This window comes from Stegostoma tigrinum, chromosome 18 (assembly GCF_030684315.1).
Source record: "Stegostoma tigrinum isolate sSteTig4 chromosome 18, sSteTig4.hap1, whole genome shotgun sequence".
NCBI classification, from domain to species: Eukaryota; Metazoa; Chordata; class Chondrichthyes; order Orectolobiformes; family Stegostomatidae; genus Stegostoma; species Stegostoma tigrinum.
Genome location: NC_081371.1, coordinates 8,295,370 through 8,314,299, shown reverse-complemented (window position 1 = coordinate 8,314,299; position 18,930 = coordinate 8,295,370). Strand labels below are relative to the sequence as shown.

General features: G+C 46.7%; 1 protein-coding gene across 7 annotated transcripts in view; it reads right to left on the bottom strand.

The window, feature by feature from the left end:
- cntn1b (contactin 1b) overlaps window positions 1-7,620 on the bottom strand; it is a 721,932-nt gene extending 714,312 nt beyond the window's left edge. For 2 of the 7 annotated variants that reach the window (XM_059652305.1, XM_059652303.1), the window contains exon 1: window positions 7,490-7,605. The gene's annotated coding sequence lies outside the window, so the exon portion shown is untranslated. Of the gene's footprint in view, window positions 1-7,489 lie in introns of all 7 variants that reach the window. The other 5 variants (XM_059652304.1, XM_059652313.1, XM_059652306.1 and 2 more) reach the window with 5 other exon arrangements.
- Window positions 7,621-18,930: the final 11,310 nt, after the last annotated feature.

The window sequence follows — 18,930 nt, the reverse complement described above, 5'->3', positions numbered from 1 at the left end:
TCCTAGAACAGTGATACTATTTCTTTCAAAGTACCAAAATGTCACAAATAACCTCCAGCTGCTGCCTCAATGTGAAATTTCTCTTGCTGCTTTCTAAAGGACAAAGTACCTTTCTTATAAAAATACATTTTCACACTGGAGTGCCCTTGAGCAAGCCAAGAACAAGAAATGCCACTGTCTTATTTTGTACAGGAGTTTAAAAATAGCTTCTACTGTAACTCATCTGAAATATTATACCTTTAAATGCAATGAATTATGGAAATTAAAATAGCCATTAATGGAAAGTAATGAGAAGACTGCCACGTTTGCAAAGTGCATGCAGAGAGCTATTGAGCCATCACCTGCGAATGCACTCACCGCTGCTTGCAAGCCATCCTGACAATGAAACTACTGTCCATCCGCCTGTGATTATTTTAACCAAGTTTCATTGCTTAAAAACACATTCGACAAATATTGAGCCATCTCAGAAACCTTGGACTAAAGGAGGAGTTTAAGAGAAGGCTTTGGAGAGTGATTCGAGACACTGAAAAGTTGAGGAAACAAGTTCGAGCGCAGAACCACATCAGCTGATGGTTCTGCCACTGTTAGTTGGTGAATGGCTTCCAAAAAGGGCAGAAACATGAACACACAAACATCTAGAGACTTGTTCCTAACGTACACCCTCTGGTTCATCATGGGGCCTTAATATGGTAGAAATAGTTGACTGAAGAGAATAAAAGTATTGTCACTGCTACCGGGATAGCAGGCATTTCTCCTCAGAAGACCAAAGAAATTGGCAGAGATTAGGTAGGGCAAGGCGATGGACCTGCATCTGAAGGCAAGGAGGAGCACTACCCATTGACGGCAAGGAGGTGAGCAGAGAAGCAAAACAGGATAGGCGCATGCAGCTGAAGTTTAGTTGAGTTGTAGTTCAATTGGTAGAAGTTCCAAGAACAGTGAGGAGACATCGCTGCAGGTGGTCAGGAGAATCCCCGCAGGAATTTCGCCTCAACATGGTGCCTTTGCACAGATGGTAGTCTGAACATGGAAACCTTTTATCCTGAGCAGCTGTTGAAGCCGTTATGTTACTTTAAGAAGAAATTTCAGAGGTATAGCTGGGTGCTGTCGGCATGCATGTGAAAATGGACTGTGTTTTCGGATGTTGCTGCTGAGGGGTGGCACCTATGTGAGATGTGGGAGGGACTAAGGTCAGACCCTTGGATGGTGGAGTAGGGTGACAGAGCTAACAGTGCTGGAGAGAGAAGAGAAAGCCCTTGCAAGCCTGGACAGCAGTGAAGAGCTGCTGCAGGTTGGTGTGGCCAAGCATGTCAGAGGCTACAGATAGTTACACATAGTCATCCTTTGTCAGAGTCACATATAAAAAACAAATTTAATCCTTCAATTTAAGCACTGAGTTTTGAGAAAGATGGGCATAGATTTGAGATGCAAAATCATCTTCAAGGGTTTTGGCAAAGAAAAGGAACCTGATACTTTGCTAGCACAGTGGAGGCAAAGGTTTATTTTGAGGAAAGGAGTGTTGGCAGCAGCTTGCAAGGAGGTAGAGACAGTCCTGGAAGAAAGTGAACTGTGACAGCGAACATAGGGGCTAGGAAGGAAAGTTGAGTAGCCAGCAGTTTTGGTATGCTCTGACAACAGTTGTAACATAAAGATCCATAGCACAGAAAAAGGGCCTGCAGCCCATTATGTCAAAAACAACGACCAAACGATTCTCATCCCATTTTCCAGTACTTGGTCCATTGCCTGTATGTCCTGGTGTCGCAGGTGCACATCTAAATGCTTTGTACACTTGTAAATACTAAGAGACAAGAGAGATGGAAAAAGATGATTCACTGTAGAAAGTGACAACAAGGGGAATGAGCAGGCCAGGAGTGGGGAGGAAAAATTGCAACAATGCAGCCAAAACTGGCCCACTTTAGCAGGTCTTTGCAAAGCTAACTCACCATGCTTTTCAACTTCCCCATGATGGGGTTATGGCAGCCATGAGCCAACCATCCACCAGGGCCAAGGCTCATTCATGCTGAGGGCTTACTGTGAGGAAGGACCAAACCTGGTTGGAGGCAGTGATTTGCTGGAAGTCACAGGGTAGGCATCAATAAACTGGCATGGGAATCAATGTGTTACTGAAGTCGATAAGGCTGGTAGTTTGGCTCATGTGATTGTAAACTGGGATTAAGCTATAGCTGACACAGAAGGCCTGCAAATTGATCTTTTTATTGATTGGGCTTTCAGCATCATGACAATTAATTTTAAAAGGTTTATAAGTATGCAATCCAAGCATGCTAGTGCACTCTCTAACCCTAGCTTGAACACTGCACTGCTTTTGTCCATTCTCGAGTTTCCACACACCCACAGGGCCTGTAAAAAGAATGACTTGCATTATTTGTACATTTTGCCTTGAATGCACCAAACATGTGTTTCTTCTGCTTTGTAGTAAGAGGAGCTGAAATGCAGGCTCAAGAAAGAGCGTATGAGGTTTTGTTCTTCCTATTGATATGGCAAAGGAATTCCACAAAGCAAGCCTGAAGCTTTGCCATCAGTGGGAATAGTGGAGGATGGAAAGAATGGAAACTGGAATCATGAATATCAGATACAATTGCACTAAATTCACCAGGCACTTTTTCCATTTCTTTTATATGCTTCTTATAATAAAGTGACTACATCTGTGGACAATATTTCACAAGTTGCCTACTGTTTTATACAAGTTCTACATCACATGTCCATTTTTATATTGAGCTTCTAAACAGGGAAATGAAAGATTCAAGTTAAAGTTTCTTTAAAGTTGCCACATCTACTCAAGATGTCACCTTTAATGGCTTGTTAATTTGCATACTGAGGTGTCTCAGTTCTACTACTTTGAAATGAGGGTGTGATTTCTTTCCCGAAGTTAAAAAGTGATTTGCTCCCCATTGGACTGCATTGAAATGACTGCTATGTTCTACCGCAGATTTTCACAGTCTAGGTCAGACATTGCCATATTCAATTTGATAGTGCCATTAAATTTTGATATTTCTTCTCGAATCTAGATCATCTAAAGTAAGAAGACCTAACGCAAAGCAGGTCAAAACTTTCTAATTCAGCAGAAACTTCCCTCTTCCCATAAGCTTTGATTTCTGTCCTCTAACCAGCTCCCTCTCCAGACAGAATACACTACAAGGCAGAATAGCGGATGTAGACCGTTCAGCCTATTGAGTCTGCTGCACCAATGGGATTATAGCTGATCTGATAAACCTCAACTCCACTTTCGTGCCTTATGCCCTCAATGCTCTTACAGATTAAAACTCTATCTCAGCCATGATGGGCCAGCCTTTGCAGGGAAGAATTTTGTAGATTCAGTATCTCCAGGGAAGCAATCCCTCCTAATCTCTCTCATGAATGGGCGACCCCTTACTCTGAGATTGTGCACTTAGGTCCCCACAAGGGAAATTCTTGTGCCATTATTTATGCCATCAATGAACTAAAAGTATTAATTTTACAAAGCTGTATTTGGAAACATAATTCAATTCACCTTGTTATCTGGCCAACATTTATCCACCACATCAAGTGATGTCATTAAACAGGTAATCTGGTCATTCATTTCATTCCTGTTTGTGGTATCTTGCATTGCAAAAATTGGCTGCTGTTTTTCACATCTCACAACAGTGGCTTCAAAAACTATTTAATTAAACTATTTAATTTAACTTGGCTTTGCCAAATTGTGAAGGTATATCAGGCATGTAACGAATGTAAATTCCCTTTATTTAATCTGATAAAAGGCCAGGGTTTCGATTAAATTCAAAAAGGTCCAATTATTGCATAAATATTAACAGGAGGCTAAGTATTCTTCAGTGCATATACAGGTCAACGAGGCCCTATTTTCATTGACTGTGGAAGCTCATCTGAAATTTGAGCAAAATATGAACCCAATTTCTTGATTTTTTTTCCATAAAGTGGGAAAGGTTTTGCATGTGTAACGGTGATAGATTAAATGCTGTCTTATAGAAACAGCAGGTCAGAGAGAATGAAGCCGTGAATTTGTTTTCCAAACACTTTTATTTATCAAATACTAAATGAACCGCATGAAATTTCTGTGACTTTGAAATGGCTAACGATAGGATGGGTTAGAAGTGAGAAATCAGTTTAGTTTAATGTTGGGAATTTACACATTTCTTGCAACCGAAGAAAGCAAATTTGCATACCAATTAAACAAAGTTTGTGTTGGCAGTCTTTTGCAGATGAACTAACCCAGATTCCCCTTCTGGGATAATGGGAACTGCAGATGCTGGAGAATCCAAGATAACGAAATGTGAGGCTGGATGAACACAGCAGGCCAAGCAGCATCTCAGGAGCACAAAAGCTGACGTTTTGGGCCTAGACCCTTCATCAGAGAGGGGGATGGGGTGAGGGTTCTGGAATAAATAGGGAGAGAGGGGGAGGCGGACCGAAGATGGAGAGAAAAGAAGTTAGGTGGAGAGGAGAGTATAGGTGGGGAGGTGGGGAGGGGATAGGTCAGTCCAGGGAAGACGGACAGGTCAAGGAGGTGGGATGAGGTTAATAGGTAGGAGATGGAGGTGTGGCTTGGGGTGGGAGGAAGGGATGGGTGAGAGGAAGAACAGGTTAGGGAGGCAGAGACAGGTTGGACTGGTTTTGGGATGCAGTGGGTGGAGGGGAAGAGCTGGGCTGGTTGTGTGGTGCAGTGGGGGGAGGGGACGAACTGGGCTGGTTTTGGGCTGCGGTGGGGGAAGGGGAGATTTTGAAGCTGGTGAAGTCCACATTGATACTATTGGGCTGCAGGGTTCCCAAGCGGAATATGAGTTGCTGTTCCTGCAACCTTCGGGTGGCATCATTGTGGCACTGCAGGAGGCCCATGATGGACATGTCATCTAAAGAATGGGAGGGGGAGTGGAAATGGTTTGCGACTGGGAGGTGCAGTTGTTTATTGCGAACTGAGCGGAGGTGTTCTGCAAAGCAGTCCCCAAGCCTCCACTTGGTTTCCCCAATGTAGAGGGAGCCACACCGGGTACAGTGGATGCAGTATACCACATTGGTAGATGTGCAGGTGAACCTCTGCTTAATGTGGAAAGTCATCTTGGGGCCTGGGATAGGGGTGAGGGAGGAGGTGTGGGGGCAAGTGTAGCATTTCCTGCGGTTACAGGGGAAGGTGCGTCTGTCCGTCTTCCCTAGACTGACCTATCTCCTCCCCACCTCCCCACCTATACTCTCCTCTCCACCTATCTTCTTTTCTCTCCATCTTCGGTCCGCCTCCCCCTCTCTCGCTATTTATTCCAGAACCCTCACCCCATCCCCCTCTCTGATGAAGGATCTAGGCCCGAAACGTCAGTTTTTCTGCTCCTGACATGCTACTGGGCCTGCTGTGTTCGTCCAGCCTCACATTTCGTTCCCCTTCTGGGATTCTGGTTGTAATACAATGTGTTTACCTAGCTCCAAGCACCAGTAATTAAATATCAAATATATGTGGAATGGTAGTTTAATCAGGTTTCCTACATCTAGGTTTTAAGGTTGATTACAAGTACAAAGAAATGGAATTTCACCCAACAGTTTATTCCGCCCCACAGAGCAATAATTCTCACTTGCAAAATTTCTGAGTGACCTACTACAGAAGAGTACATGAAGTGGTTTCACACTGCCTTCCGCATGGATTTCATCTTTGGACTACTTTTTTTAGAAGCTTGACTGCAAGCAAGGCTAAAGAACCCCACCAAAATTTCACAATGGGCAAGGCTGGTCCACAGTCCAATGGGCACACTGAACATCAACCCAGCATTTGTTTCCACTTCTCTCAAAACCCACGTACGTTTCACTAAATCCTGGTAAAATTTCTAACAAGTACCCAGTCATATAACCATTTGTTAGTGTTTAAAAGTGGGGTGGATTGGGGGTGTGGAGTCTGATGTTAATTCAAAAACTTTTTTTTCCACTTGGATCTGCCTTGGCTTTCCCAGGATAGAACATTTCATAAACACATGTACTCAATTAGTCTCATTCAAGCAACCAACATTCTTACATTACCTTCTGGAACCTATCTCTACAGGACTGTCACACAGTGGATTGTATTAGTGATGTTTTAGAGCCACCAATTTGTCTGTATTCACTGCACCCATGGCAATTCAATGTGGAAATTCAGGAAAATCTCCCCAATGCATTATGTTCTTCTAAATTCAGCTCATGGCAAATTAGAGGACAACAGAAGGGCACCAGTGTTAAACTGAAAAAAAAAACACTACTCTATTAGGGAGATTCCTGGTAATGACTAGGAATGCAGTATATCCTGTGTTTCCATGTCAGCAACAGATCAGTTGCAAGGAGATGTGCTAATCACCTTGCCATCACCACACGCCCAAATGGCCAGATGATGCTTATTTGAAACCACTCATTAGGAATCTCACTGGCAAAGTTTAGACACATTCCCAATAATGAATAATAGAGGAGGAGCAGTACAAGTATTCCCCAGAGAGTGGCAGGGTGAAAGAAAAGGAGGTGTTTGGGGTCAGAAAAGAGGGAGAGGGCTCAAATTTACTCCCAGGTAATCAGTGATACCAGTAGTCATCATCTCTAGCATCCCTTCAACACAGCAATGTGAACTCTCTGCAATGGTATTGCTTCTGACATCCCTTTGTACGAAAATACTCGTTAAAGGATGACATAATGCCAGCTAGAGGATGCAGATTAAAATATCTTTCCTCCCATGCCCAAATTCTCAGAAACCAATCACAAATGCAGACTCCAGTAAAAAAACCTATCTTATAAATGCTCTGCTGCAAAATTAAAAGTAAAATTATTACTTAGCTGTTCCTAAATAGGTAAATGGTAGCGGATAGCAAGGATAATTTTTGCGAATACACAACATGAACAGTCTACATACTGGCAACACCCAAATGCGTACACTTCACTCTCCCTTTCTGCTCGTCAGGACTGATCATGAACTCAGCATGTTACGAAGAGTGACACACTCCCGAGTGAGGAGCACATACAAACAGACACACAACGTAAAGCACTGAATTGTACTGAATGTTTGCAAGACAAGACTTTAAGGCACATTTTGCACACCTCTTTCTTTTAGAAAAAAGCTGCAGATTATGTTTCCCACCCTCTCGTAATAAATATTTGCTTCGTCTTCCAGCTTATAAAACTGCGAGGGCACAATGACCATCTACTGTCGCAGTAAGACCAAAACACGACTGAAAAAAATTAAACCCATGCGAGGGTGTTACCTGTGAGAGTTTCCCAGGCCCGGGGGTTTGGAAAAAAGTGGATGAGAGGAATGACCCCCTGAAGACAGGGCTGCTTTGACCCACCTCTCAGACCTACACGTGAAAACTACTCCAAACAACAAGCAGCAGAAAGAGCTGCATTTGGAGATTAGGCTGACATTTAAAAGCGTGGGAGTTGAACGGGACACTGCTGGTGTGCGGATAACACACTACTTTCTGTAGACTCGGCTCAATCCCTGAAAATAATCATAAACGGTTTGCATTTTTGCTGCTGCACTCACCAGGCGAGGGTTTTCTACAGCGTCCTGGGCTTGCTTTATAGATGCGAGCAGATAGAGCTGATACTCACCTGAAGCCAGTCGGCTCTCTCTCAGTCACTGGGACCTGAGTAGCGTTTGACAGATCGCCCCGGCCATCCTGATTGACAGCCGGTTGCTGTGGAATCCGCCGTTCCAATTGGCTAGTCTCGACGCCAATCAAAGGCGAGGTAGCCTATCGGACCGGAGGATTGGGGTGGGTGGGCGGAGCGGCTCCCGCCCAGGCTGCTGCAGTCGCTGCGTCAAACGGGACGGTCGCTGCATTGGAAGCTAGGAGTGTAACAGGATGGGCACTGCAGAGATAGGCAGGTAGAGTTTACAGAAATGTACACACGCACAGACACAGATCTCCAACACCCTTGCAGCAGCATCTTGGCTACCAATTGCAGCGAGGAAACTGACACGCAGCCTGGAGAAGCGGGGGCTGCAAAGGTGTAGGCAACGCCGTAATACCCTGAATATTAAAATTGCATCGCACCCTTTTCGCCTGCGCCCGGATTGCGTCAATGACATTGCAGAGAACTTGCAGGCAGACCCCTAGGAGGAGTCCATCCTCCTCCCCTTGATGCACAGAGTGGGAGGGGCAGCACTCCAAAGCAATCCATCTCAGGAGAAACATTAACAAAAAAGTGATTGACCTTAGCAAGGGAAGCCTGCCCAGTTTAGGAGCGGCTGTCACAGGAGGACTGGAGATCCTAACAAACCTGCCTTAGCTCTGTTACTCTGCACAGGTACCAACACGTGGGAGTGGGAACTGTTGAGCCGCTGGAAGGGGGCAGTCAGATCGAAGTGGCATCGCTGACTCAACACATTGGGAGATGTGGATTTTTAAAAAAGCACAGGACGTGGCGAACAAAAGCTCGTATTAAAGCATGCAGTCATCTCTATCCCAACGCGGGCAACCATGCAGCGACGACATGTTGCTCTGAGCAACACCAGAAATGGGCAGCAAACCCCCTACCCTTCCACTCATCTGGAAATAGCACAGGCCTGAGTTTTAACCGACAAATCCCAGAGAGTTCTTACAGCCAAGATAATAAAATGTGAGGCTGGATGAACACAGCAGGCCAAGCAGCATCTCAGGAGCACAAAAGCTGACGTTTCCGGCCTAGACCCTTCATCAGAGAGGGGGATGGGGGGAGGGAACTGGAATAAATAGGGAGAGAGGGGGAGGCGGACCGAAGATGGAGAGTAAAGAAGATAGGAGAGGGTGTAGGTGGGGAGGTAGGGAGGGGATAGGTCAGTCCAGGGAAGACGGACAGGTCAAGGAGGTGGGATGAGGTTAGTAGGTAGCTGGGGGTGCGGCTTGGGGTGGGAGGAAGGGATGGGTGAGAGGAAGAACCGGTTAGGGAGGCAGAGACAGGTTGGACTGGTTTTGGGATGCATTGGGTGGGGGGGAAGAGCTGGGCTGGTTGTGTGGTGCAGTGGGGGGAGGGGATGAACTGGGCTGGTTTAGGGATGCAGTGGGGGAAGGGGAGATTTTGAAACTGGTGAAGTCCACATTGATACCATATGGCTGCAGGGTTCCCAGGCGGAATATGAGTTGCTGTTCCTGCAACCTTCGGGTGGCATCATTGTGGCACTGCAGGAGGCCCATGATGGACATGTCATCAAGAGAATGGGAGGGGGAGTGGAAATGGTTTGCGACTGGGAGGTGCAGTTGTTTGTTGCGAACTGAGCGGAGGTGTTCAGCAAAGCGGTCCCCAAGCCTCCGCTTGGTTTCCCCAATGTAGAGAAAGCCGCACCGGGTACAGTGGATGCAGTATACCACATTGGCAGATGTGCAGGTGAACCTCTGCTTAATGTGGAATGTCATCTTGGGGCCTGGGATGGGGGGAGGGAGGAGGTGTGGGGACAAGTGTAGCATTTCCTGCGGTTGCAGGGGAAGGTGCCGGGTGTGGTGGGGTTGGAGGGCAGTGTGGAGCGAACAAGGGAGTCACGGAGAGAGTGGTCTCTCCGGAAAGCAGACAGGGGTGGGGATGGAAAAATGTCTTGGGTGGTGGGGTCGGATTGTAAATGGCGGAAGTGTCGGAGGATAATGCGTTGTATCCGGAGGTTGGTAGGGTGGTGTGTGAGAACGAGGGGGATCCTCTTGGGGCGGTTGTGGCGGGGGCGGGGTGTGAGGGATGTGTCGCGGGAAATGCGGGAGACGTGGTCAAGGGCGTTCTCAATCACCGTGGGGGGGGAAGTTGCGGTCCTTAAAGAACTTGGACATCTGGGATGTGCGGGAGTGGAATGTCTTATCGTGGGAGCAGATGCGGCGGAGGCGGAGGAATTGGGAATAGGGGATGGAATTTTTGCAGGAGGGTGGGTGGGAGGAGGTGTATTCTAGGTAGCTGTGGGAGTCGGTGGGCTTGAAATGGACATCAGTTACAAGCTGGTTGCCTGAGATGGAGACTGAGAGGTCCAGGAAGGTGAGGGATGTGCTGGAGATGGCCCAGGTGAACTGAAGGTTGGGGTGGAAGGTGTTGGTGAAGTGGATGAACTGTTCGAGCTCCTCTGGGGAGCAAGAGGCGGCGCCGATACAGTCATCAATGTACCGGAGGAAGAGGTGGGGTTTGGGGCCTGTGTAGGTGCGGAAGATGGACTGTTCCACGTAACCTACAAAGAGGCAGGCATAGCTGGGGCCCATGCGGGTGCCCATGGCCACCCCCTTAGTCTGTAGGAAGTGGGAGGAGTCAAAAGAGAAGTTGTTGAGTGTGAGGACGAGTTCCGCTAGGCGGATGAGAGTGTCGGTGGAGGGGGCCTGGTCGGGCCTGCGGGACAGGAAGAAGCGGAGGGCCTTGAGGCCATCTCATGACCCCACACCCGAGCACCAAACCATCATCTCCAACACCATTCATGACCTCATCACCTCAGGGGACCTCCCACCCACAGCCTCCAACCTCATTGTTCCCCAACCCCACACGGCCCGTTTCTCTCTCCTTCCCAAAATCCACAAACCTGCCTGCCCTGGTCGACCCATCGTCTCAGCCTGCTCCTGCCCCACCGAACTCATCTCCACCTATCTGGACTCCATTTTCTCCCCTTTGGTCCAGGAACTCCCCACCTATGTCCGTGACACCACCCACGCCCTCCACCTCCTCCAGGACTTCCAATTCCCTGGCCCCCAACACCTCATATTCACCATGGACGTCCAGTCCCTGTACACCTGCATTCCGCATGGAGATGGCCTCAAGGCCCTCCGCTTCTTCCTGTCCCGCAGGCCCGACCAGGCCCCCTCCACCGACACTCTCATCCGCCTAGCGGAACTCGTCCTCACACTCAACAACTTCTCTTTTGACTCCTCCCACTTCCTACAGACTAAGGGGGTGGCCATGGGCACCCGCATGGGCCCCAGCTATGCCTGCCTCTTTGTAGGTTACGTGGAACAGTCCATCTTCCGCACCTACACAGGCCCCAAACCCCACCTCTTCCTCTGGTACATTGATGACTGTATCGGCGCCGCCTCTTGCTCCCCAGAGGAGCTCGAACAGTTCATCCACTTCACCAACACCTTCCACCCCAACCTTCAGTTCACCTGGGCCATCTCCAGCACATCCCTCACCTTCCTGGACCTCTCAGTCTCCATCTCAGGCAACCAGCTTGTAACTGATGTCCATTTCAAGCCCACCGACTCCCACAGCTACCTAGAATACACCTCCTCCCACCCACCCTCCTGCAAAAATTCCATCCCCTATTCCCAATTCCTCCGCCTCCGCCGCATCTGCTCCCACGATAAGACATTCCACTCCCGCACATCCCAGATGTCCAAGTTCTTTAAGGACCGCAACTTCCCCCCCACGGTGATTGAGAACGCCCTTGACCGCGTCTCCCGCATTTCCCGCGACACATCCCTCACACCCCGCCCCCGCCACAACCGCCCCAAGAGGATCCCCCTCGTTCTCACACACCACCCTACCAACCTCCGGATACAACGCATTATCCTCCAACACTTCCGCCATTTACAATCCGACCCCACCACCCAAGACATTTTTCCATCCCCACCCCTGTCTGCTTTCCGGAGAGACCACTCTCTCCGTGACTCCCTTGTTCGCTCCACACTGCCCTCCAACCCCACCACACCCGGCACCTTCCCCTGCAACCGCAGGAAATGCTACACTTGTCCCCACACCTCCTCCCTCACCCCCATCCCAGGCCCCAAGATGACATTCCACATTAAGCAGAGGTTCACCTGCACATCTGCCAATGTGGTATACTGCATCCACTGTACCCGGTGCGGCTTTCTCTACATTGGGGAAACCAAGCGGAGGCTTGGGGACTGCTTTGCAGAACACCTCCGCTCAGTTCGCAACAAACAACTGCACCTCCCAGTCGCAAACCATTTCCACTCCCCCTCCCATTCTCTTGATGACATGTCCATCATGGGCCTCCTGCACTGCCACAATGATGCCACCCGAAGGTTGCAGGAACAGCAACTCATATTCCGCTTGGGAACCCTGCAGCCATATGGTATCAATGTGGACTTCACCAGTTTCAAAATCTCCCCTTCCCCCACTGCATCCCTAAACCAGCCCAGTTCATCCCCTCCCCCCACTGCACCACAAAACCAGCCCAGCTCTTCCCCCCCACCCACTGCATCCCAAAACCAGTCCAACCTGTCTCTGCCTCCCTAACCGGTTCTTCCTCTCACCCATCCCTTCCTCCCACCCCAAGCCGCACCCCCAGCTACCTACTAACCTCATCCCACCTCCTTGACCTGTCCGTCTTCCCTGGACTGACCTATCCCCTCCCTACCTCCCCACCTACACCCTCTCCACCTATCTTCTTTACTCTCCATCTTCGGTCCGCCTCCCCCTCTCTCCCTATTTATTCCAGTTCCCTCCCCCCATCCCCCTCTCTGATGAAGGGTCTAGGCCCGAAACGTCAGCTTTTGTGCTCCTGAGATGCTGCTTGGCCTGCTGTGTTCATCCAGCCTCACATTTTATTATCTTGGAATCTCCAGCATCTGCAGTTCCCATTATCTCTGAGTTCTTACAGCCAGTCTGCTTTCTATACCTGCACTAACCGATTGCCAAGATTAATAACAGAGATTCAGAGCAATGGGATACAGGTGTAAATTGACTGCTCAGTATTTATTCTCAGGATGTAGGCATCTCTACCAATGCTGGGATTTGTTTCCAATCCTCACTTGTCCTGAGATGATTCTGAACTGTTCACCTTGAATTATTTGATAGTGCTGTGCTAAGTCCGAGGGTGGCGAAAGCACGATTTTGTTGGATTGGTGACGTTAAAAAGAGCAGAGCACGTGAGGATGGCATTTCCTTTCTCTTAAGGAGCTTTGGTAAACTATTTAGCTTCATTGTCACTTTTTACAGATCAGAGCCATGATTTACCCCCTTTCTACGGTGGAGAGGCTTGTTTGTGGGTTCTGATGGTGGTGGCTGCTATTAGCATCTTACAAATGTAATTCAAATTCATAAATTACCACAGCAGCCTTTGAGCAACAACAGTGTGCTGAAGAAGCTCAACAGGTCTGGCAGCATCTGTAAACAGAGTTAACCTTCTGTCTGACCCAGTCTGGATTAGAAATGTTAACTCTATTTAATTTTCTGTACAGATGATGCTAGACCTGCTAAATTGCTTCAGCAGTTCATGTTTTTGTTTCAGACTTCCAGTGTGTGCAGTTCTTTGTTTCAATTGCAGCAGAATTTGGATTCACATTCTCTTGATTACCAGCTCAGTAAAATAACCACTGCCCTGCCTTACCCTAAATTAAAACATGTTGTATCCTAGCAACTTATAGTCAGAAATTAAGTAGAACAGCACCTAAATATAGCACCAGAACCACTAAGATACCTTGCCATAGCAACAGACCTCAGAGATGGCTCCATATGGGGACCCCCTCCAGTAATATGTCCTTGTAGCTATTCTGTTTCTGTGTTTGGGAGGATACCTGATCTTGGGCAAGTGTGCCAGACATGCAGTAAATGACAACTATCCTATGAGCCTATGCACCCCCAACAGGGTTAGAATGGGATATCACCTGAAATAAAAACAGAAAGTGGTAGAAATGCATGAATTTGAAAAGGCAGGTTAAAGGTTTCGGTTATGAGACCCCTCTTCAAGATGCAATCACATAGATTTGCTTTGGGTGCTTGATGGGGGTTTAAACTAATTTTGTGGGGTATGGCAAACAGAGGTACAGTAAGAAGTGATGCACAGATAGAGAAAAAGAACAAAGTCTGTCAGAAAAGCAGTACAAAACGCAGTTAGGTTTGGGTTCAAGAGTTTGGGTACATTGAGTCATACAGCAAAGAAACAGACCCCTTGGTCCAACCAGTCCGTACCAAACATAATCCCAAACTAAACTAGTCACACCTGCCTGTGCTTGACCCATAAGACAAGGCAAAGGCATTTTAACCCAGGGAGTCTTGCAAATAAGGCAGGTGACTTAAGGGTATCGTTTAATGCTTGGGAATGCAATATCATTGCTATCACAGAGACACAGCTGATGGATGGGCAGGACTGGCAACTCAACATTCTGGGATGTAGAATCTTTTGGCAAGGTGGGGAGCGGGGAGCCAGTTGTAAAAGAGGCATCCTTGAGATCATTGTGGACCATTGAGGACTTGCTTTTTTATTGCAGATTCAGATTTTCAGAATGGGCTATCCAATGAGTATTGACAGCTTCTCTTTCCTTGATCAGATAGATCTCTCCACCCGTAAGCCAGGGTAGGACTGATCCTTGAGTACTGAAGCCATTAATGCTCTTAGTGCCAGTAAAAAAGCTACAGATATGATTCACATCAGTGAGGTGTTGTGGGTGCTCCTTTATATCTCTGACTTTGTTGGTAAGCCGGGTCCTTTTATTTTGAATGTGGATCATTTCACCAGACACAGAAAGTCTTGTCCTTGTGGTCAATCTCCTCTTCATTGGTCTCCTGTTTATCCTGACTCATGTATCTGGGAAGAAAATCCAGGTGCATCTTTGAAGAACACAAGAACTAGGCGCAGGAGTAGTCCATCTGGCCCTTCGAGCCTGCTCCCCCATCCAATAAGATCGTGGCTGATCTTTTCATGGCCTCACTTCCACTAACACACCCTCTCACCATGACTCTTAATTCCTTTACTGTTCAAAAAATTATCTATCTTAGCTTTAAGAACATTCAATGAGGCAGCCTCAACTGCTTCACTGGGCAGGGAATTCCACAGATTCACAACCCTTTGCGTGAAGTATTTCCTCCTCAATTCAGTCCTAAATCAGGTTCCCCCCCCCCCCAACTAATTTTGAGGCTCTGCCCTTTTGGTCTATATTCAACCAGCAGTGGAAACAACCTCCCTGCCCCGATCTTATCAATTACCTTCATAAGTTTTATATGTGCCTATAATATCACCCCCCCCCCAAATTCTTCTAAATTCCCATGAATATAATCCCAGTCTATTCGGCCTTTCCTCATAATCCAACCTTCTCATCTCTGGAACCAACCCAGTGAATCTCCTCTGCACCCCCTCCAGTGCCAGTACATCCTTTTTCAAGAGGCCAAAACTGCACGCAATATTCCAGGTGTGGCCTCATCAGCACCCTATATAGCTGTAACATAACCTCCCTGCTTTTAAACTCCATCCCTTTAGCAAGGAAGGACAAAATTCCATTTGCCTTCTTAATTACCTGTTGTGTTTGGAAACCAACCTTCTGCGATTCATGCACAAAGACACCTAGGTCCCTCTACACCGTAGAATGCTGCAATTTTTTACCGTTCAAATAATAGTCCCTTTTACTGTTATTCCAATCAAAATGGATGACTTCACATTTCGCAACATTATTCTCCATCAGCCAGTCCTTTGCCAACTCACTTAAACTATCAATATCCCTCTGCAAATTTTCAGAGTCCTCTGCACACTTTGCTCTATCACTCATCATAGTGTCATCTGCAAACACTACACAGTCCCCAAGTCCAAATCACCTATGCATATTGTAAACAGTTGCAGACCCAACACTGATCCCTGAGGCACACCACTAGTCACTATCCGCCAACCAGAAAAGTACTCATTTATCCCCACTCTTTGCTTCCTGTGAGTTAACCAGTCCTCAATCCATTCTAAGACATTGCCCATAATGCCTTCCCTCTTTATCTTACAACGCAACCTTGTCGAATGCCTTTTGGAAATCCAGATACGCCACTGGGTCCCCATCGTCCATCGTGCTCATAATGTCTGCGTAGAGTTCCAGCTAATTAGTCAAGCATGACCTGCCTTTCATGAACCCATGCTGCGTCTGCCCAATGGGACAACTTCTATCCAGATGCCTTGCTATTTCTTCCTTGATGACAGATTCAAGCACTTTCCCCACTACGGAAGTTAAATTAACGGGTCTATAATTCCCATCTTTTGTCTGGTTGTGTGGTTGATATTATATTTAAGGGCATCCTTAGCATTTCATGTCTTTTGGAAGTCCACCTTAACAGTATTACCCTCATTGACCCTCCTATTATATTATGAAAAACAAAACTAAGTAAAATCTGTTAAACACAAATTGCCTTTGATGAATTAATAGAGGTAATGGGAACTGCAGATGCTGGAGAATCCAAGGTAACAAAGTGTGGGGCTGGATGAACACAGCAGGCCAAGCAGCATCTCAGGAGCACAAAAGCTGACATTTCAGGCCTACACCCTTCGTCAGAAAAGGGGGAGCGTGAAAGGGTTCTGAAATAAATAGGGAGAGAGGGGGAGGCTGATCGAAGATGGATACAAGAGAGTTTATTTCAGAACTCTCTCCCCCTCCCCCATTTCTGATGAAGGGTCTAGGCCCAAAACGTCAGCTTTGTGCTCCTGAGATGCTGCTTGGCCTGCTGTGTTCATCCAGCTCCACACTTTGTTAACTTTATGAATTCATGCTGGCTTTCCTTAATTACTGTACATTGTTCCAAGTTACTGCTTATTTTGTCTGGGAGTATTCGTTCTGACTGAATTTCCACCATCACATTTCAGATGATTCGTCTGCGTTTGCCAGATTTCTCCATACATCCCTTTCCAAGGTTGCAGTTATCTAGTTGTGTGGCAGCACTGCTGTACCTATGGATGATTGAAAGATAATGGCCTCTTTTCTCAGGATGAATCAGTGTTGAAGAAGCTATGCTCCTACATAAGGCAGACTTGGGACATCAGTAACACCACGCAGCACACATCATCTCATAAGATCACATGTATTAGTAATAGAAGTGGGTTGTTAGGCCCTTGGTGCCCGTTCCACTAATTTCCACCATGATTTCTCTCAGTGTCCTTGGATATGTCACATCCAACCCTAACTCATCAACTTTAAGGATGGGCAACCAATTAAATCTGCCCTCTCTACAAATTATTACCCCATCCAGCATCTCTATTACCTTATTCATAGAATCCGTACAGTATGGAGATAGGCCCTTCAGCCCAACAAGCCCACACTGACCCTTGGAACATTCCACCCACACTCATCCCCACTAACCCACCCAAGCTACATGTCCCTGAACGCTGCTGACAATTTAGCAATGGCCAATCCACCTAACCTGCACATCTTTGTACTGTGGGAAGAAACCGGAGCAAACACGCGCAGACACGGGGAGAATGTGCAAACTCCACACAGACAGTCGCCCGAGGGTGGAATCAAACCCATGTCCTGGCACTGTGAGGCAGCAGTGCGAACCACTGAGCCACCGTGCTGCTTTGCCTGCCTCTTTAGTGGTAAAGCCAGATGCAAAACACTTACTTGATGCCTCAGCCACACAAACTGTCTCCATGCTTAATTCTGCTCTTGATCAGCTCCACTAATTTCAGCCTGTAGATGAAAATCCCAATTTTGTCGGCTGCCAGCCTCTTCCCCTACTTCCTCTGTGCCTCTCTTGTTATTAATTTTCACTCCCCCGCTGAAACTTTTTGCACTCATCTCGATTCTCAACTTGATTATTCACTTGACTTGTGTCATACGCGTACATTTTCAACATTCTTCTCATTTCAGGAACAATCAACCATTTTTTTGTGTCAGGAGCCACATTTTAATTCCTTTCAGTCACCCATAGAGCCAGCCTGTGGCCACCCTGACAGCCCTCCTTTCACTAAGCAGTTTAAATAAGTTTTTCATGATGGGCTGTAATGATCATAAATCTCATCTGCAGAAATTTCATCAAAATTATATGAGAGCTAAATGAATTTCCTGAAATAGCACCACAGTAACTTTTTTTAAAAACATATACCTCTGGTTCAAATGGGTCTCAGTTGTAAGGCTGCAAGTGACAGATATACTGTGCACTTCTAAATGTGTTGGATTGTGTTCTTTCTCTGGCATAGGTAAAAGAGAGAAATACCATCAGTTTCAGAAATTACTATGAGAGCAAATGTCCTCGTGATGCATGCACCTCCATATCTAGCATTTAAATTCTACTTCTGAAATGACTGAAATATTCTTGCTCCTGTGTGCCTGCACAAGTAGTCAGACTTGTGACACCAGTAATACCATGTCATACATTTTCTAAAATTGTTTTTAATTCATTCACAGGACGAGGGCAGCATTGGCTATCGCTCATCCCCAACTGTTAAGAGTCAACCGCATTGCTGTGGGTCTGGAGTCACACATTGGCCAGACAAGAAAAGGATGCAGACTCTCTTTTTCTGACAATCGATAATGGTTTCACGGTCATCAATAGACTCTTAATTGCAGATTTTTTTTAAAAATTGGATTCGAATTCCACCATCTGCCATTGGTGGGATTCAAACCTAGGTGCCCAAGATATTACCTGGATCTCTAGATTAATAGTCTAGTGGCAATATCACAAAGGCCATCACCATCCCTTATCATGAACTCATGAGGTCGCTTGAATTGGTAAGATTTACCGTCTAGCGTGTCTGAGCCACCATTTGTTAAGATCGTACTGATTGCATCATGACTTCAACTCCACTTTCCTGCCTGACCCCTATACTCCTTGACTGTCTTGTTGATCAAAAATCTGTTCAGTTCAGCCTGTACAACCCAACCTCCAATGCTCCCCAGGGTGATCAATTCCAAAGACAAATGACCCTCTGAGAGAAGAATTTCTCCTCATATCAGTCTTCAGTAGGAGACCCCCTTTTGTTTAAAAACATGCCCACTGTTCTAGACTCCCCTGCTGGAGGAAACATCTTTGCAGCATTGATTTTGTCATGTCCTCTTGGAATCTTGTACGTGTCAGTAAGATCACTGTGGTATAATAGAATAGGTAGTCGACAATGATGTCACTAGGGAATATTACTCTGATATCACGTGAATAAATTAGACAGAAGGGCAAGTGTGCAAAGTGAGCAATTTTAGAAACTCCACTAAAGGGATGTGTTCAATACCCAGACTCAAAAATCATGTACACGACATCAAACAGCAAAAGTACATAACCTATCCCAGTTTTCAATGTTGAGGTGACAACTCAGCTGTCCGATATTTGACAAGAAGAAACCAGACA